This window comes from Protopterus annectens, chromosome 13.part0 (assembly GCF_019279795.1).
Source record: "Protopterus annectens isolate FY-2018-M chromosome 13.part0, PAN1.0, whole genome shotgun sequence".
NCBI classification, from domain to species: domain Eukaryota; kingdom Metazoa; phylum Chordata; order Ceratodontiformes; family Protopteridae; genus Protopterus; species Protopterus annectens.
In genome coordinates, this window is record NC_056747.1 from 425,347,855 (window position 1) to 425,369,260 (window position 21,406).

Sequence of the window (21,406 nt, forward strand, 5' to 3'; positions counted from 1 at the left end):
GTGCCAGTGGTTTGAGTCATTGGTTCTCAAGATAAATGGAAAGGGAAAAAAGATGGCTACGTAAAGTCTAAAGTACAAAAGTCTGTCAGTTGGAACACTGCGTGTTGTGAGATGCACCTAACTAAAAAACAGGCACCTATTCCGGCAGTCCTTATGGGGAACCTACTTCCCAAACTGACATTTCCCTTTCTTGAATGAACTGCAATCCACTGAAAAATATAAGAAAAAGAAAAAGGAACCCAGAGGGGTACTTATTTCAAAGGCCTAGGACTGGTATAACCAGCAAAGCGAAGGCCGTTCAGACTGATGTAAGATGATGGCATTCGGACTGGCAGCAATTATGTTCTGGGTTGTGCATTCATACAATACTTTTATGCCCTAAGCTTACAAAGGAAGCATATGTCTCAATTACAATGCTCCTATGTAAAAATAAGTTATGTACTTACCATAACGTTCCATGTGAGTTGTTCATCTTGCCTTCATTCTCACTGATGAGTTCGGAGCCGATCTTCAGCTCTGACTCGGCCAAATGCAAAAGCTTGAGGTCTTCAACCAGCTCGAGGCCTACTCCCCATCCCATGATGCATTGGTGCTTCCCTCAGATACTGTTTGCTGCCCACAATGGAGTAAGCCAGCTCCCAATTTAGCAAGTATAAAAACACCCTAGATAAAGGTCAATTACAGCCATACCTCACCTCAAATTCTTGATCTTCAAGAAGCCTGGAAGGGGATTGGAGGGTGGGACGTAAGAATGAAGGCAAGATGAACAACTCACATGGAACGTTATGGTGAGTACATAACGTCTTTATGTGAAGTTGTTCTACCTTGCCTTCATTCTCACTGATGGGATAGCGTCCCAAGCACCATCTTCTTGGGTGGCTCACGGGGTATATTCTTCAGGACAGTGGAACCAAAGGAAGCCCTGTTCCTGGAGGCCCTATCCACTTTGTAATGAGTGATGAAGGTATGAGGCCTTGACCAAGTAGCTGCTGCACAAATTGTATCTACTGGTAATTTGGCAGAAAAAGCTGAAGAAGTGGATACCGGTCTAGTTGAGTGGGCCTTTATCTTGCCTTGTAATGGTGAATTCACTGAACTGTAAGTAAAGGAAATACAGTCCGATAACCATTTTGATAAAGTGTTTTTTCCAACAGAAGCACCCTTCTTGGAGTCTGAGAAGGAAACAAAGAGTTGATCCGTTTTCCTGAAATCCTTGGTCCTGTCCAAATAGAAGCATAGCTGTCTGTGAATGTCAAGCTTGTGTAACTTTTAGTTATGTACTTACCATAACTTTAGATGTTTGGGATCCATCTCGCCTACATTCTGTACTAATGGGTTCGGAGCCGATCCTCGGCTCCGACTCGGCACGCTATGCTATAGAGCGAAGTCTCTCATTGGCTGAGCTGTACTATATCCAAGGATGCACCACCGCTACTTCCCCAGATCTTGTTTGTCCGCACTCATGCATACACACATAACTGTTTATATAACATTGCCAGATGTTTCAAGATGAAACAATAGAATTCGGACCGTCTGATCTCTTCTGATCTCCAAGGCAGGGGGAAGGAGGGTGGGTTATTAGGAATGTAGGCGAGATGGATCCCAAACATCTAAAGTTATGGTAAGTACATAACTAAAAGATGTTATGTGATCCTATCTCACCTACATTCTGTACTGATGGGACAGCGTCCCTAGCACCTGATTCCTGGGTGGCTCACTGGAAAACACTCCTGAGAACTGTGGAACCAAATGAAGCTCGCCCGAGATGCCACATCCAATTTGTAGTGGGAAATGAAGGTGTGCGGGGAAGACCACGTAGCCGCAGCACAAATGTCGCTAATGGCAAGCTTAGAATGGAATGCTATTGAAGTAGCCATAGCTCTTGTAGAGTGAGCTTTGACCGAGGTTGTAAGCTCTTTATTAGAAGAGGAATAAGCCTGACTAATACAGTCCCTGATCCATTTGGCAATAGTGACCTTTGTGACGGCTTTGCCCAATTTATTATCCGAAAAGGACACAAACAATTGATCTGTTTTCCGTGTTTGTTGGGTCCTGTCCAAATAAAAACGCAATTGCCTGTGAACATCCAATGTGTGGAAGATGTACTCCGCTTTGTTTGAATACTTTGGGAAGAAAACTGGAAGTTCTAATGACTGTTGCAGGCAAAAACTGGAACAAACTTTAGGGACAAAAGATGGGTTAGGCCTGAGAGATACTCTATCTTTATGAAAAACCAGGTACGGTGGTTTGACAGATAGAGCTTGAAGCTCTGAAACCCTTCTGGCAGAAGTAATCGCGACCAGAAAGGCAGTTTTCCAAGAAAGAAGTTTCAAATCACAGGTTGCTGCCGGTTCGAAGGGGGAGGAGGTTAAGGCACGTAATACCACATCGAGATCCCACGGAGGAGCAGGATGAGAAATCGGAGGTCGTAAAAGCGCAGCACCTTTCATGAAGGTTTTACACAATCTGTTGCTCATTAAAGGTGGGTTTATAGATTCATGAAAATTGGAAATAGCTGCCAATTGGACCTTGATGGTAGAGACTGAAGAACCTTGATTGAATAGGGAAGTTAGAAATTTCAGGACTTCTGATACCGGAACAGTGATGGGATCCAGACCCCGGAGTTGAGCCCAAATAGCAAATCTCTTCCATTTGCTAGAATACAATTTCTTAGTGGCAGACTTGTGGGCCGAGGATAAGATATGTATGACTTCTGGGTCTAAAGTATGATTCCTGACTATAGTCGGAAGAGGAGGAGCCAAGCTGTTAACTTCAAAGTGTGAAGGGACTGATGGAGTTGTCCCGACTGATGAATTAATAGGTCTGGGATTTGATCCAGGAACCATGGACCGTCCAGTGCATATTTCCGAAGATAGGGGAACCATACCTGACGAGGCCAGTAAGAGGCAACTAAAATCATTTTGCTCCCCAAGTGAGACGCCTTTTGAATCACTCTGGGAAGGAGGGGAACTGGAGGGAAGGCGTATAGCAAGCCGGTGGGCCAAGGATGGGCTAATGCGTCCATAGGACTCTCCCCTGGAGCTGGAGTGAGAGAGAAGAACTTTCTGCACTTCGCGTTCAGCGGGGTTGCGAAAAGGTCGCAAGAAGGAGTTCCCCATCTGCTGAAGATCTGAGTTGTCATTGCATCGTTCAGAGACCACTCATGAGGAGACAGAATAGTTCTGCTTAGTCTGTCGGCTATCACGTTGGATTTCCCAGGGATAGGAATCGCTACCAGAAAACGTTTGGTCGCCACTGCCCATTCCCAAACTCTCATGGCCTCTCTGCAAAGGGGGTAGGATCTGGTCCCTCCCTGTTTGTTCCGATACCAGACTACTGACATGTTGTCGGAGTGAATGGCAATTACGCCCTGAGGGAGGTAATCGTGGAGGGCTTGTAGAGACAGAAACACCGCCCTCATTTCTAGAATGTTGATATGAAGGAGACTCTTGTCAGGATGCCAATTGCCTTGGACTGACCTGCCCAGGTAATGCCCACCCCACCCCATCTGGGAGGCATCCGTCGTCAATGTGGCCATAGGAGGAGGTGGAACAAAGGGTCGTCCCTGATCTAGATTGGAGGACACCAGCCACCATCGAAGGTCCCGTTTGCAGGTTTCCGTGAGCCATATGAGGTGACTGAGGGGGAGATCCTGAAAGGACCACTGTGTCGATAGGAGCCACTGGAGAATTCTCATATGCAATCTTGCTAAAGGGACTAGGAGAACAGTGGCCAACATAGAGCCTAATAGCTGCAGGACCATCCTGGCTGGAGCTTTGGATCTGAGAAGCAAGGCTCGGACTTGAGCCTGTATAGTCTGTATCCTTTCTGTAGGAAGATAGACCCGCATTTGGTTTGAGTCTATCTCTACTCCGATGAACCTTATGCTCTGAGATGGCAGCAACACAGACTTTGGCCAATTGAAGGTGATTCCAAGGGAAGTGCCTAGTGATATGGTGGCTTGTAGGTTCTGCAATAGACGCCTGGAGGTGGCAGTTAGGAGCCAGTCGTCCAGATATGGAAACACCTGGAATCCTAGACTCCTCAGGTGAGCAGTCACGACTGCCAAACATTTGGTGAACACCCTGGGGGCTGTGGTGAGACCAAAGGGCAGTGCGCAGAACTGAAAATGACTGTCTCCCAGGCTAAAGCGCAAATGTCTCCTGGATGCCTGATCTATCAGGATGTAATAATAGGCGTCCTTGAGATCTATGCAGCACATCCAAACACCTTTCTCCAGCAGTGGTAGAATGGATTGTAAGGTGACCATTCAGAACTTGGACTTTTTGACAAATCAATTTAGGATGCTGAGATCCAAAATGGGCCTCAAGTCCCCAGTCTTTTTTGGCACCAAAAAGAATCTTGAGTAAGTCCCTAATCCGATCTGGTCTGCGGGGACCGGTTGGATGACTCCTTTTTGAAGCAGCTTTGAGATTTCTAAGGCTGCAATTTCCCATTGACTGGGTGGTGGGTCCGGGATTTTCTTGGACAGTGGTGGAGGGTGTGAAAAGGGGATGGCGTAACCTCCGGCTATGATTCGAAGCACCCATCGGTCCTGAGTGATACCTTCCCAGGCTTTTAGGTGCCTCGAAAAACGACCCCCGACTGGCTCTGGAGCTGCACAGTCGGGCAATCCTTCAGGGATTGTGGAAGGCTGAAGAGCCACGAAAGGACTCGTGGTCTCCAGTGTTGCGGGGGCCTCTGCCGCCTCTGGGACGGCGTCTTCCAGAAAAATTTCCCCCTCCTCTGCCTCTAGAAGGGGGATCGTCCTGCTGCGAGGGATAAGACTTCTGGGATTTACAGAACCACATTTTCCCTCCTCTTTTAGCCTTGGGGTAAGGCCGAAAGGGAGTGGAAAATCGTGCTCTACGGCAGTCAAAGTCTTACCTTCTTGCTCACAGCGGGTCAATGTGTCCTTTACCTTGGGTCCAAACAAAGAGGACCCATCAAAGGGAGCGTCGGCAAAGGAAGACTTAAAGGCTTCCGAAATGACACAGGCGGAGCCAGGCTTGCCTCCGAGAGCAACACCCGTACTGCCGCTCTACTCGCCTCGGCTGCATATGAAATGAGTCTCATGGACGAGTTTGATATCGATGACAGCGTAGCCAACTGAGAGCCAACCATCTGGGCCAGCTGCTCAGGTAGGTTACCCAAGAGGGTATCTGAAAGCTCCTTGATCAGATCCCTCTGAAATCTGGTGAAGTGCATCAAATAGTTCAGGGACCTTAAGGTAAAGGCCGCTGAACTGAGGGTGCGCTTCCCGTACCGATCCATGCTCCTAGACTCCTTATTAGGAGGATGGACGGACGAGATGCCACCACCAGGGCATCTACAGCCACACCTTTGGTCAGAAACTCCTTCTCTGGGGGTGCTGATAAGAATTTATTTGGGTGAGCAGGCACCGGTTTCACAGAGTCTGGATGTTCCCACGCCCTTCGACAGATCAAATCTAGGAGCTCGTCGAAGGACGGAGACACCCAGGAGGCGGAGGGCTGAGCCCCGAAGGCCTTGAGGAACACCGACTTGTCAGCTGAAGGGGGTTTGGAATGCCAGCCGCCTCGTTGTTTGAGGGCTTCCAAGATGTCTGCGAAGGAGACATCATCTGAGGACGACTTAGGGGACCCCTCCGCATCATCAAGATCGGTGTCCGACGTGAGAGACTCATCGGGGGAGTCGATGTGCATCCTCTTGCACAGTCTTTTCCTTGGGGGTTCCTCCGAAGAAGCTTCAGAGGGACCTCCAGGAGGGGGGGAACCCCACTGGGGGTGACCTCAAGCCCCGGGGCTCCGCTGTCTAGCGACAGGGGGACTACGAAAGACCCAGTATCCGTATGTAGGGAAGGTGCCGGTGAGACCGTGGAGGTAGCCAAAGAGGATTTGGCCAAAGCACTCCTCATGGCCCTGAAGGCCGGACCACCAGAGTCCTGGGAAGGTCCAACCCCCGGGGTCACAACAGTAGATGGCACCCCCGCAGCCGACGCACCGAGAGGAAGGCTAGGAACCGAAAACATCGGTCCCGAAGCGTCCCCACCGGGGCCGACCGAGGAGGTCCGTACTGCATCTCACTCGAGAGCCGGGGTTGGAGTAAGGGTCGGAGCCGACCCAAAAACCTCAATCAGCTCCACCAGCACCAGCTCCAACGATGCCGAGGCTGTTGGAGGAGGAACCAGAACTACAGGGTGGGCCATCAGCTCCAAAGCAGAATGGGCTGGAGCCGAAACTAATTTCTGGAATACAGAAGACTGAAACAGTCTTAGGATCACCCTGTCGATGTCCGAATCCGACATCTTGGAAGATCGGGAGGAGACCGATCAGGTCCGAGCTGACTTCTCCATCGGCTCCGAAGGACTGGGGGACCGGCTCCGAATGGACTCGACCAATATCGGTGCCGAGAGAGATTCCATAGCAATTTCCCTCGGTGCCGATGAGGGCTTCCCCGCCGAAGGGGAAGTGTCTGAGCCGGCAACCCTCATCGGCTCCAAAATCAGTGGAGCCGATGAAGGTGACCCGCCTCTCGAAGCCCCAGCCATCGGTTCCGAAACCAGAGGAGTCGAAGCTGGAGGCATCGAGGCAGACCGTTCCACCCTCGGCTCTGAAGTCCGTGGAGCCGATGGAGAAGCCTGCCTAGATTTCTTAGTGGTCGGTTCCGACGGGCTGGTCGGAGCCGACGATTTCTTTTTCTTAGCTGGAGAGGAAGATAAGGCCTCTTCGAAGGAGGGTTTGATAAGCCCTTTTAAGATTAATTTATTCTTCCTCTCTTGGAGGACCAGAGAGGAAAAGGCGTGACACACGCTGCAGGACTCCTGAAGATGTTTGGCGCCTAAGCAGTAAACGCATAAGGAGTGATCATCTGTGATGGACATTTTATAGTTGCATCTCGTGCACTTTTTAAACCCGGAGGGTCTATGCTCCTTAGACATAATTGAAAACACTTTGCCAATTTGTCAGAGAAAAAACACTATATATATATATATATATATATATATATATATATATATATATATATATATATATATATATATATATATATATATATATATAGCCACACAACAAAAAGAACTTTTTTTTTTTTGTTAAACAAGAGCGCAAGCCCAACAAACTTAAACGTATGACAAACACCAAAAAAAAGAGGGCCAAGAACCCTCTAACTTAAACAGGTACTTGACCTCTGAAACAAGAAGACTCAAAAAGAACGAGGGGAAGGCCCCTCTAACTTAAACGGAAACCTTTCCCTGTCTAACACAAAATTTTACCACAAATTTCTCTCAAAAACACACGTATACACAACAATTGCTGTTAAAACAGCTTTTGGATAAAGATTTAGGAAATTTCTGACAGAAAACTCTCAGAAAAAAAACAGCACTTAGCTCAGCCAAGTTCGAGACCACGTCCTAGCTTGTAAGCGGCAAACGAGATCTGGAGAAGTAGCGGTGGTGAATCCTGGGATATAGTACAGCTCAGCCAATGAGAGACTTCGCTCTATAGCATAGCGTGCCGAGTCGGAGCCGAGGATCGGCTCCGAACCCATCAGTACAGAATGTAGGCGAGATAGGATCACATAACATCATATACTCTGCCTCACTGCCATACTTGGAGAAGAATACAGGCAATTCTATAGACTGATTGAGATTCGTTTCTGGGCATACCTTGGGTAAAAATTAGGGATTTGTCCGTAGAGACACTCTATCATTATGAAATATAATGTAAGGGGGTTTTATGGACAAGGCCTGTAACTCTGAAACCCTCCAAGCAGAAGTAATAGCTACTGGAAAGATGGTTTTCCATGTAATATACTTTAGGTCACACAAAGAGGATGGTTCAAAGCATGATAGAATTATTTGTGATAGTACAAAATGTTGATTCCACGAGGAAAGAGGAGATTTGATGGGTGGTCTTAAATGTATCGTGCCTTTGAGAAAAGCCTTTGAGAGTCTATGAGACATAATATTAGACCTTTCCTCACCAAAATGGAAGTTGGAGATTGCAGCCAATTGGACTCTAACAGTTGCAGGAGCTGCTCCTTCATGGATCAGTTTTGTCAAAAATTCCAAAACAGAAGCTAATCCGGCTAAGTAAAGATCAATCTGATTTTGTAATGCCCATATTGAAAATCTTTTCTATTTGATGAGATGTAGCTTTCTAGTGGATGATTTGTGACAGGATGTCAATATATGCTGCACTGCAGCTGAAAGATTCTGAAGCCCGGCTATGTATGGGATTGGAGCAGCCAAGCTGTCAGTTTGAGGGACCGAAGGGACAGGTGAAAAGCCTCCGATGTGTGAACCAGGAGGTCTGGAACTGGGTCCAGGATCCATGGTTCTTCCAATAGATGAGGCTGAAGAAAGGGGAACTAAATCTGGCAAGGCCAATACGGGGCTATCAGAATTATGGTCCTTCCCAGAGCACTGGCTTTCTGTAAAACTTTGGGTATCAGAGGCAATGGTGGAAAAGCATAAAGGAGGCTCGGGGGCTAATCGTGAACAAGTGCATCCCTTGGGACATCCCCCGGTGGGGGGATTAGGGCAAAGTAGCTGCTGCACTTCGTGTTTGTGGATATGGCAAAAAGGTCGTAGCAAGGCTGGCCTCATGCAGAATATGTCTTCCGCCACTTCTTTCTTTAGGGACCATGAGTGAGGCAATAGAATTGGCCTGCTCAGCTTGTCTGCCATCATGTTGGACTTCCCCGGGATGTGTGTTGCTATCAGAAAGCGCTAGTTGGACTTTGCCAACTGTCATACTCTCAAGGCTTCTCGACATAGGGAGTAAGATTTGGTTCCTCCTTGTTTGTTTATGTACCAGACTACTGACATGTTGTCTGTTTGGATTGCAATGGTCCCCAGAGGAAGAGAGTCTTGAAAGGACTGAAAGGTCCCCAGAGGAAGAGAGTCTTGAAAGGACTGAAAAACTAGAAGTACCACTCATCTCTTGGACAATGATATGCAGGTGAGCCTCGTGTTCTTTCCATGTGCCTTGGGCTGTTCTTCCTTGATAATGCCCCCCCACCCTATCAGGGAAGCGTCCGTGGTCACTATGGCAATTGGGTTGGGTAGAACAAAGGGACAACCTATTGTTATACACTGTGATGTCAGCCACCACCGGAGGTCCTTCTTGCATGAATTTGTGAGGATAATCTGATGTGACATTGGGAGTTCCTGAAAGGTCGACTGGGTGAACAGGAGCCATTGAAGTATCCGCATATATACCCAGCCCAGTGGAATTGCAATGATTGCTGCCGCCATTGTACCCAGTAATTTGAGAAACGTAGAAGCTGGAGCTTTTTCTTGTAAGAGAAGGTCTAGAACCTGTTGCCAAAGATCACAAACCCTTTCTGATGGAAGTTTTAAGGTCATTGTGGTGGTGTCCAGACCTGCTCCTATAAAAATGGTATGTTGCGATGGCAATAAGGCAGATTCTTCTAAATTTATGGTAATCCCCAACCGACAGCATAGATTCATAGTAGTGTCCCTTGCTTGAATTTACTGATGCCTGGTGGTGGCAGTTAGGAACTAGTCATTTAAGTATGGAAACACCTTGAAACCTAAACGTCTCAGGTGAGCAGTGACTACTGGCATGCATTTGGTGAGCACTCTGGGGGCTGTTGAGAGTCCAAAGGGCAGTGCTTGAAATTGGTAGTGACTGGCCCCCAGGCGAAAGCACAGGTGATCTCTGGATGGTCTGTCCATTTTTATGTGGTAGTAAGCATCCTGGAGATCTACCAAGCACATCCAATTGTCTTTTCCTAGAAAAGGAAGCATCGACTGCAGTGTAACCATCTGGAACTTTGTCTTTTTCACAGATTTGCTTAATCTGCTGAGATCCAAAATGGGCCTCTTGTCCCCTGTTTACTTTGGAACTAAAATGAACCTTGAGTAAGTTCCAGATCCTATCTGGTCTGAGGGGGCTGGCTGGATAACTCTTTTTTTTTTTGTAACAACCTTTGAAATTCTCCGGTTGCTTGTTCCCTGTGAGTGGGTGGAACATCTGGGATTTTCCTTATTGAGGGAGGTAGGGTGGAAAAGGGAAAAGAGTAACCTCTGGATATGATGCTTTGTACCAAGCTGTCTTTTGTTATTTTTAGCCAGGTGTCTGGGTACAAAGATAGGTGTCCCCCGACTGCTCCCAGAGATGGAGAGGCAGACCACCTCTCAGGAGCACTGATAGGGCTTCCCAAAGAACTGATCTCTGTCACCCTGGTTCTGCGGACCCCCTCTGCCACGTGGATGGTGTCTTCCATTATTACCCCCTCCTCTGCCTTTGGAGGGGGTTTCTCCACATGTGTCCTGAAAGGCTCCTTGAGTTTTACGGAACCGCATCTTTCCTCCTTTCTGACCTTTGGGGTAGGGTCTGGTAGGAGTGGGAAAAACAGGACTCTGACGGCAGACAGAGTCTTTCCATTTTGTTCACACCTGGTAAGCGTTTCTTCCACTTTGGGTCCAAAAAGGGATGAGCCATTGAAAGGGGTGATGATAAAGGATGACTTAAAGGGCTCCACAAAAGAAGATAGGATCCAGGAATGTCTCCTAACATCAATTCCTGTACTCACTGCTCTGCTCACTCCATCAGCTGCATACGAAAGCAGATGCATGGATGAGTTTGTTAGGGAATTGAGGGTGGAGAGTTGTGAAGATATTTTATCTGAGACCCCCACAGCTACTGAGCCCTATAGAGTATCTCCTAGCTCTTTTAGGAGATCTCTTTGTAATCTAATGAAATATGAAAGATAATTCAGCAACCTAAGAGCAAAAGTTGCTTAAGTAAACATGCACTTTCCATATCTGTCCATGACTCTCGACTATTTATTCAGTGGATGGACCAATGTCGAAGTTTCGGATAACTCCTTCTTGGTGGCCAATGCCACCATCATGGCAACAGCAGGGACTCTCTTGGTGAGAAAAGCCTTGCCCTGTGGTGAGGTAATGAACTTATTGGGCCTCCTAGGGACAGGTTCCACTGTATCTGGAGACTTCCACGCCTTTCGACAAACCAAGTCCATGACTTCTTCGAAAGGCAGAGCTACCCAAGAGGTGGAGGGCTCAGACCCAACAGCCTTCAGGTAGACTGACTCATCATCAGTTGGTTTGATGGACTGCCAATCACCCCTCTGTTTGAGAATCTCTAAGATATCTGAGGAGATATCTTCTAAGGGTGACCGTGGGGAACCTTCTGAATCATCCAAGTCAGTGTTTGAAGTGACTTATTCCTGAGGGGAGTCCAGATGCTTCCTCTAACATAGCCTCTTCTGAGGAACCTCCTCAGTGGGAGCTTCTGGTGAGGTTTCAGAAGAGCAGGGATCACCCAATGGAGCTTCCTGAGGCTCTGGGTCTCTACGCTTTTGTGGAATCTGTGATGATGAAGTAGACACTGGTGCTTTATGGGGAGAAGCTGCTGGTCCTGATGAAGTGGCTGTTCGAGGGGACAATGCTCTCCTAAAGGCATCAAAGCCCCCTGGCTCTGATGCGAAGGAACTCCTGGATCCAAAGATACAGTCGATTCCCTTGGCACCAAGATGGTAGGCTCTGAGCCACAGGTAGGAGCTGAACTCACCCATGCCGAAGCTCCGAGGGGCAAAGTCGGACCCGAAAGATCAGTTCGACTATCCCAGGCTGGACTCGACCGGAGAGTGTCAGCTCCTAGACTCTTTGGTCAGCACTGAAGCAGTCTGAGAAGTTGGATCCTAAAGTCCTGGAGCAGGTCTCGGTACTGATGAACAGTTTAGTGAGTTAGGATTAATAATTTCCTTTTGTATTTATGTTTAAAGTTTGGACATTTTGTAAAACCTCTCTGTTAAATTGGCATAAGTTATTAGAAAGTTGTTGTTGTTTGTCTTTCGGCTTTTCCCGGTAAGAGGTTGCCACAACGGAACTCCGGCGCACTAATGATTGGCATTAGATTTTTACGAAACGCTGAGGTGCTAGCTCGACACCCAACCTTCAACGAAGGCACGCCCATTTATGCACGCATGTCTTTCGAACGCTACCCAACCACGGGGAAGACATGCAGACTCCACACAGAAGGCACTCCCAAGCCCAGCCGAGAATCGAACGGGAGAACCTCTTGCTGTGAGGTAACAACGCTACCGTCGTACCACCGCGGTATCTATAAGCTATTAGAAAGTGTGTGTTCCAAATGGGTGTTTCTTTTTGATACATGTTATTATTCGTTTAACAGCTAAAAGAACAAATTATCTTGTAATGTTGTTTGTAACTTGGTTGCATCCATAAAATTGTCCGATAACAGTTTTTTTTTTTTAATGACATATCTCGGTGGTGACAGTTTATAATCTAATTTCATTAAAGTATGGAATTAGTTAGCATTTTTGTTTTGGTACTCTAATTTGAAAATACTCACTTCTGTTTTTTTTTTTTTCCTTTAGTAAGAAAAGCAGGCCAGTTTACTTCACAGATGCAAAGTATAGTTTGATTGATTCTCACCTTTAGTCACTGTCTGATTAATGGACAGGTGTGTAACAGTCTGCAGACTGATTGCCTAGTATTTACCTATGAAGCTGAGCAGCTCTCCTCATTCATTTAATGTTTATGAACCTACATTGAAGCCTTCTATTTAGTTCAAAAAATGTTACTGACTAAAGACCCTTCTGCAACCATATGCAACTAATGTTTTAAATGGTAATTGCTGAATTAGAGTTATAGGACACTACCTGCCACGTTTTTAACTGACAGACTGTCAAAAACAAACCTGCAAAAAGAATGGTTAGCCAGTACTTCTTACACATCTTCTGTGATACCCTGAGCACCAACCCCTTGGAAATTACCTGCCTTGACCCTTTCTGCACTATTCCCAAGAATGAACAAATCATCTAAACATCAGTTTTCTAGACAAAATAGTGCTATGCACAAACATACCATCTGGAAACGAAAACATTTAGTTATGTACTCACCATAACGATAGATGTATGTGGTCCATCTCACCTACATTCATTACTGACGGGCTCGGAGCTGAGAATCGGCTCCGACTCAGCCGCTATAAATAGCACGAAGTCTCTTAATTGGCTGGGCTAAACCTGTATCCCAGGATGCACCACGCCCAAACCCCCAGATCTTGTTTGCCACAAAATAATCATTACACATGCATAACCCCACATAGCAACAAAGCAAGAAGAGAGGAAAAAAAAAATAATATCCTCAGAAAGGTCTAAGAATATAATTTCCTCCAAGTTCACCAGGAAGGGGGAAGGTGGGAGGGTACATAAGAATGTAGGCGAGATGGACCACATACATCTATCGTTATGGTGAGTACATAACTAAATGATGTAATGTGGTCCTATCTCGCCTACATTCATTACTGACGGGACAGCGTCCCTAGCACCTATATCCTGGGAGGCTCATGAGAAAACACTACTGAGCACTGTGGAACCAAAGGAAGCCCGGCCTCTAGAAGCCACGTACAGCTTATAATGAGAAATAAAAGTATGTGGAGAAGACCAGGTGACTGCCGCACAGATTTAATCCAAAGAGAGCCTAGCATGAAAAGCCACTGAGGTAGCCATAGCCCTGGTACAATGCGCCTTAACCGGGAAAGGTCGATCTCTATTCGTCGATGTGTAAATAAATGAGATACAGTCCTTAATCCACCTTGCAATAGTGCCTTTGGTCACAGGGCTACCATTCCTGTTCTCTGAAAAGGACACAAACAACTGATCTGATTTCCTCTCGTTTTGTCCTGTGCAAATAAAACGTCAGTTGTCTATGTACATCCAATTGGTGAAATTTGAATTCTGCCTTGTTTGAAAAGTGTGGGAAAAACACCAGTAACTCAATGGATTGGTGAAGACAGAAGGTAGAAGAAACCTTAGGAAGAAAGGAAAGGTTGAGTCTCAAGGATACTCTATCCTTATGAAAAATCAAATAAGGAAGTTTGACAGAAAGGGCTTGAAGCTCTGATACCCTTCTAGCTGAAGTAATAGCCACCAGAAAGGCTGTCTTCCAAGACAAATATTTTAATTCACAAGAGGCTGCAGGCTCTAAGGGAGAAGAAGTTATGGCTCTAAGCACCAAGTTTAAATCCCATGGCAAGACTGGCTGAGAAACTGGGGGACGGAGTAACCAGGTTCCTTTTAGGAAAGCTTTACACAGTTTATGGCCCATGAGGGAAGGCTCATATGAAACGTGAAAATTAGAAATTGCCACCAGCTGAACCTTAATAGTGGAGGCAGCAGAACCTTGTCTGAAAAGAGTAGCCAAAAATTCTAAAACTGCCATCACAGGGGCTGTGAAGGGATCTAGGTTGTGTGACTGGGCCCAGACAGCAAATCTTTTCCATTTACTGGAGTAAATCTTCTTAGTGGAAGGCCTGTGGGAAGAAGATAGGATATGTACCACTTCCGGTGTCAAGGATAGCTGTCTGACTAAGGACGGAAGTGGAGAAGCCAGGCAGTGAGCTTGAGGGTTCGCAGGGATGGGTGGAACTGCCCTGACAGATGAGTCAATAGGTCTGGAACTGGGTCCAGAATCCAAGGACCGTCCATAGTATATCTCCGGAGAAGGGGGAACCAAACTTGATGGGGCCAGTGTGGTGCGATCAAGATCATTTTGCTTCCCAAGGAAGTTGCCTTCTGAATCACTCTTGGCAGCAGAGGAAACGGAGGGAAGGCATAGAGCAGACCGGGGGGCCAATCGTGGACTAGAGCGTCCCTGGGTGACTCCCCCTGAGGGGGGATCAGAGTGAAGTAATTGCTGCACTTGGCATTGAGGGGACTGGCAAATAGGTCGCAGCAAGGTAGACCCCACCTGGAGAAGATCTGAGCCGCAACTCGATCGTTCATTGTTCCGTTATAAGAATCGGATGAGACAGAGGGAGCTCTTGAAAGGACCACTGGACTGAAAGAAGCCAATGTAGTGTCCGCATATGTAGCCTGACCAGGGGTACTAGTAGGATGGTGGCCACCATGGAACCTAGTAACTGAAGAACTAGTCTGGCTTGGACCTTTTTCAGAGGTAATAAGGCCAAAACTTGAGCCTGTAGCACTTTTATTCTTTCCGTAGGAAGGAAAGCCCTATTTCTACGGAATCGAGCTCTGCACCGATAAATGCAACACGTGATGGCAGCAAGACAGATTTTTGCCAGTTGAAAGTAATCCCTAGGAGTTGACCCAAGTTGATGGTGGCCTCTGTGGCTCGAACAAGTAGATGCCTGGTGGGGGCGGTGAGAAGCCAGTCGTCTAGGTAAGGAAACGCCTGGAATCCTAGACATCTCAGGTGAGCAGTCACTACTGCCAGACATTTGGTAAACACCCTGGGAGCTGTGGTGAGACCAAAGGGCAGGGCTCGAAATTGGAAATGACTGGCTCCCAGCTGGAAGCGCAAGTGATTCCTGGAGGCCTTGTTCATCTTGATGTGATAATAGGCGTCCTTGAGATTAATGGAGCACATCCATACTCCTTTTTCCAACAAGGGAAAAATGGTTTGAAGAGTGACCTTCCAGAACTTGGACTTCCTGACGAAGCAGTTTAAATGGCTGAGATCCAGGATGAGCCTCAAGTCCCCTGTTCTTTTGGGCACCAAATAATGCCCTCATAGAAAGAGTAGCAGAAGTATACACTTTTTTACCCCATCTCTCTAAAGCCCTGGACTCCCTTTCAGAGGGGAGTGGATTCTTAGTAGTGGAAGCTGCAACCCCTTTAGGGCCCTGGGAAATAGTTTCTGGATCAGCAGAGTGGGCCTTGTAAAGAAAAAGATGCGAGTCCGGGACCCTGTAGTACCTATCGGGTTTGGCAGGGGCCGGAGGAAGAGTGTCAGGGGTTATGCTAGACTCAGAGTACACATCATCAATGACAGTCAAAACAGGAGGAATAGCCAAAGGTCTATGCTGAGGTAAATGCAGAAAAGTTCTTAATCTTTTCCTGGAATCAGAGAATTCCTGGCCCTGCCATTTGAAATGCTCTCTCATAGTGTGAAGGGTCTCCCGAAGGATAGTCCGTCAGGAGGGGAGGCCGAGGGGATTGATTCCTCTGCATCAGAATCCACGTAGGCCGAAAAAGCCTCCTCCTGGTAGTCCGAGAGAGCAGAGCCATCAGAGGCTTCCTCTGAGGAGTGGGGATCAGAGGGCTCAACCCTGGGCCTTTTGTCTAGAGGGGGTTGAGAGCCCCTGTCCGGATGGGGTTGAGAGCCCCTAATTAAGGAGATAAGGTCCTCTGCTAAAGTTAGAATCTGTGAACTGGTAGAGGGTCCCTGAGGAATAACCCTGGGAGGCATAGCTTTTCTATGTTTAGCAGCTTTAGCCCTGGTGAAAGCCTTTATGGACATGGATGCAGGAGGCCTAGCTGCACCACGTGCTGGTGTAGTTTTGTCTAGAGGAATGGTGTCGGAAGTTTCTAAGACACCAGTTTCTGAAGGAAATTCAATAACCGACTCAGCAGGGGCCTCCGGGGCCGAGGTTGTCGGTTGAGCGGTTTCGGGGGTCGGAAGTACCAAGGACTCTGTTTCAGCCGAGACCGAGACACTCACGGTAGGCCTGGCCGTGGTTTCAGCTGAAACCGCGGCCCGCGTGTGTCAGTCCTTGTCCTTCCGTTTCTTTGTTAAATGTGAAGTCGGAGTCTCCGACGGCATATTGTATGAAAAACTAGCCCCAAAAAATTCCTCTGCAAACTCCGCCCGACGTCTAAGAGTGCGTCGGTTGATGGAAGCACAGGCTGAACAGGCCGAGATGTCGTGGTCTGGGCCTAGGCAGGGGAGGCAGTAAGAGTGGAAATCCTTATGAGGTATTTGTTTCCCACAAGTTAAGCAATTATTAACTTTATCTGACATCGGCTGAGGCAAGAAAGAGTCCCCAACGGGGTACTTAGCTTTTGACGTCTTCGGTAGCTGAATTACAGGAGCTGGCCGACCGGCACTTGCGAACTGCTTCTGCTTTGGGCACCACGCGGCAAGAAAGACTGGGGAAGATGGCGTCGGCTGACGCTTTTATACCTCAGGTGCTCTGACGCCGGGAGAGGCGACATCAGCCGCGCCCGGACCCAGACTTTGGAATCCGGCCGACCGAAGGGCTGCCTGAGGCAGGACAACCCATATGTGATGACTGCAGATGCATCCTTGAAGGACATCTTGGACTTCCTGACGAAGCGGTTTAAATGGCTGAGATCCAGGATGGGCCTCAAGTCCCCTGTTCTTTTGGGCACCAAAAGTAACCTTGAGTAAGTTCCTGATCTTATCTGGTCTGAGGGGACTGGTTGGATGACTCCTTTTTCCAGCAGCTTTGAGACTTCTAACGCTGCTTGGTCCCTTTGACTGGGTGGAATGTCTGGGACTCTCTTGGATGGTGGAGGGGGTGAGATAAAGGGAATGGTGTAACCTCTGGCAATAATTCGAAGCACTCAACGATCCTGAGTGATGTTTTCCCAGGCTTGCAGATGCTTCGAGAAACGACCCCCAACTGGCTCCGGAGAGGCACAGTCGGGCAGTCCCTCAGGGCCGTTGGTAGGAGGAACCACAAAAGCTGGTGATGGGTGATGTCTTCCAGAGTAATTCCCCCCTCCTCTGCCTCTGGAGGGAGGAGTCACCATGATGGTCAGGATAAGACTTCTGAGACTTCCTGAAAGTACAGTTTTGTACCTACCATAAATGTAGATGTTCGAGTGTATACCCTGCTGCAGTCATCACACTTGGATTATCCTGTCGTCAGGAGGTCCCGCAGTCGGCCTGAATGCCAAAGTCTTGGTCTGGCATCGGTTGCTGTCACTTCTTCCCTGACATCAGTGCTCCAGGGGTATATAAGAGGCATCCAATGCCATTTTCTTCAGTTTTTCTTGCCCCAGATGTCAGGTGTCCCCCCAAAAGGTGGTCAGTAGATAGTACCAATAATAAAAGTTTAGCACAAACAAAACATCCCTCCAGCTATAAGCAAATACACCACAAAGGTTGTATCAGATTTTAAGGTATTGAAAGGTTTCAGTTAGGTCAGAGGGGATGGAGGGAGGGTAACCTGGACTGCAGCAGGGTATACACTCGAACATCTACATTTATGGTAGGTACAAAACTGTACTATGTTCATCGTGTTACCCTGCTGCAGTCATCACACTTAGGTTGAATCCCAAAGCTAAGGATGGGAGGTGGAGTCAAACAGGGTTAGAGGAGGCTAGAAGGCCCTGCAAAACTGCAAGTGGTGAAGCCAGCTCTAGACTTAGAGTAAAGTGGTAAGTGATAGTGTTTGGTGAAGGTGTGTACTGAACTCCAAGTTGCAGCTTCCAGAATATCCCTGGTTGGCACCCCCCTGAGGAAGGCTGTAGATGTAGCTGCTGCCCTGGTGGAGTGGGGCCTTATGCTAGCAGGAACTAGTTTTCCATGATGGGTGTAGCAAAAATGTATGCAATGCCCTATCCATTTGGAAATGGTCTGTTTTGAGATAGCCTTTCCTTGTGATGCTGTAGCATAGGATACAAAAAGCTGGTCAGATTTTCTGAAAACCTTAGTTTTATCCAAGTAGTAATGTATTTGTCTGTGAATGTCCAAGGAGTGCAGGAGTCTTTCTCCTTTGTTCTGTGGATTTGGGAAGAAGGTGGGTAAATGGATGGTTTGATTTAGAGCCACACTGGATACCACCTTTGGCATAAAGGAGGGGTTACTTCATAGAGAAACTCTGTCTTGATGAAAAATGAGGAAAGGCTCTACTGCCATTAGTGCCTGTAGCTCTGAGACTCTTCTGGCTGAAGTAATTGTTAGCAGCAGGGCAGTCTTCCATGATATAAACTGTAAATCAGCTGAGAAAGCTGGCTCAAAAGGTGGCAGCGTAAGTTTTTCCAGAACAAAGTTGAGGTCCCAAGTTGGTGTTGGTGCTGTCCTGGGAGGCCTAATGATTTTGGCCCCTCTGAGGTACTGCCTTAGAAGTGGATGTGAAAATAAGGGAGGATCCATGCTGTAGTGAGCTGAAATAGCTGAGGCATGGATTTTAATAGATGGAAAAGAAAGTTCTTTGTGTAACATCTCAGTTAAATATTGTAGAATCTGAGGTATGTCCGGCTCATGGGTATTTTGGCCTTTAGCTTGGTTCCAGGCGCAAAATCTTTTCCATTTGTCTGAGTAGGCTTTCCCGGTACTGGGCCTCCTGGCCTCCAGAATGACATCCATAACAGCTTGTGAAAGAGGAGCTGGCTGGTTGCTTAGGTGATTTGCCATGCAGCCAAATTTAAGGTTTTGAGCTGGCTGTGTAGAATCTGACTGTCTTGCTGTGTGAGAAGATGAGGAATTTGTGGTAAAATCCATGGTGGGCCATGTTACTTAGTAGTGGGTACCATTGCTGTCATGGCCAAGTCTGGGGCAATGAGTATCATTCAGGGTCTCTCCATCCTGACTTTCAGCAGAACCTTTGTGAGAAGGGGCAATGGAGGAAAGGCATATACTGTCAGCATTTTCCAACTGAAAGAGTGCGTCCACTTTCCATGCTTGATGGTGAAATGTCCTGGTGCAAAATTTTGATAGCTGATAGTTTTGGGGGTTGGCAAATAGGTCTATGTCTGGGCGCCCCCATTTTTGAGTTATCACTGCAAATACTTGTGGATCCAGTTTCCACTCGTGGGGTTCCATGATGTTCCTGCTTAGGTCGTCTGCCAATGTATTCTCTTTTCCTGGCAGGAATTGAGCTTGTAATTGAACTTGGTAAACCAGTGCTGTGTTCCACAAGGTCACTGCTTGCCTGCATAGAGGGTAGGAGTGTGTACCCCCTTGCTTGCTTATGTACCACATTACTGTGGTGTTGTCTGTCCTTATTATAAGCTGTCCTGGATGTAAGAGGTCCTTGAAGGCTGTCAGAGCATTCTGTACAGCTAGCATTTCTTTTTGATTGATGTGCAGATTTCTTTGATCTGCAGTCCATATGCCTTGAACGCGAAGGTGTTTTACAAAAGCCAGATGTAAGAGAATGTCCTTGCTTTCTGCTTGGATCAGGCAGTCGCCAGGTATGGGTATATATTTGAATTCTTCTTTGTCTGCAGTATGCAATTACTGGTGCCAGGCATTTTGTGAAGACCCTGGGCGCAGTAGATAAGCCAAAGGGCAGTGCAAAGAATTGGTAATGGGTAGAACCTGCAATGAAATGGAGGTATCTTCTGCAATTTTGTCTGATAGGGACATGCAGGTATGCCTCCTTGAGGTCCAACGTTACTAGCCAAGCTTTCTTGCCCAACATGGGAAGAAGCTGCTGTAGTGTTAGCATCTTGAATTTGGGTACTTGCAAGAAGGTGTTTAGAATTGAAAGGTCCAGAATGGGTCTCCAAGCCTTGTCTTTTCTGGGGACTAGAAAGAGCCTTGAGTAAAATCCTTGGCCTTGCTCCTGTGTAGGTACCAGTTGAATGGCTGTCATGTCCATGAGAGCTGTAATTTGTTTTTGTGCCTCTGCCCATTGATTTTGTGGCAGGCTTGGCATTCCTTTTATCCTTGGCAAGGTGTGGAAATGGAATCTGTATCCTTGTGAGATAATGTCTAGGACCCATTTGTCCTTTGTGATGATGCGCCAGTTGTCTGCAAAAAGTGCTAATTTTCCTCCCAAGGGAGCTGCCAAGAGAGCTTTGCTTGGCAGTTTGAGGTTTAAGTCATTGTGTTTGTCTTCTAGTAGTTTGGGACCTGTCTTCTCCTCCTTTCTGTGTTGCAGTGCCCCATTGGCGAGATTTGTAAGGGATTTGTGCTTGACCTCTGCCCCTTGGGCGCCTGTATTTACCCCTATGTGGTCTGTCAGAAGCTGGAAAGGACCAATTTTTTGTTGGCCAATTTCTGCTGAAGCGTGGGGGTTGTACCTGTAAGAAATCTTTGACCGTCTGCATAGATTTTGCCTTATCCTCCATTTTCTTTAAAACCTCTTCTGCTTTAACTCCAAATAAGACATCCTGCTGTAAGGGTGAATCTAGTAACTTTGCTTTAACATGATCAGGCAGAGTTTGTTCTTTTAACCAAGCATGCCTACGTATAACAGACCCAGTAATAGCTGATCTACAGGAAGCTTCCAAGGAATCAAATCCACATTGTAAAGAATGTTTGCCCACCCGTTCAGCTGCATGCAACAGATCCTGCATTTCCTTGAATTCAGACTGTTGAGGGTGCGTGCTCATCTTTTGTTTTATTTGAGACATTAGGAATTGCGGGTATTTCAGCATGTGAAATTGACAATTTAGTGCTCTCATAGCTAGAGTAGCTGAGGTGTAAACCTTCTTCCCCCACCTATCTAGTGCTCTGGAGTCCCTTTCAGAGGGTACAGGATTTTTAGCCATAGAAGCCTTAGCCCCTTTGGGACCCTGGGAGATTGTATCTGGGTCAGAAACAGGGCTTTTGTAAAGGAATTTGTGTGAGTCAGGCACTCTATAATATCTGTCTGGTTTGGCTGGAGCAGGAGGCAAAGAATCTGGATTTAGATTAGATTCTAAGCAAACATCATCTACAATGTCTAAAACTGGAGGGATAGCAAGT

The 21,406-nt window shown here is 47.1% G+C and overlaps 1 protein-coding gene across 32 annotated transcripts in view; it reads right to left on the reverse strand.

Annotated features, from left to right (window-relative positions):
• LOC122787386 (receptor-type tyrosine-protein phosphatase S-like) overlaps positions 1-21,406 on the reverse strand; it is a 3,272,784-nt gene that overhangs the window by 1,551,166 nt on the left and 1,700,212 nt on the right. The gene's annotated exons all lie outside the window — the stretch shown is intronic.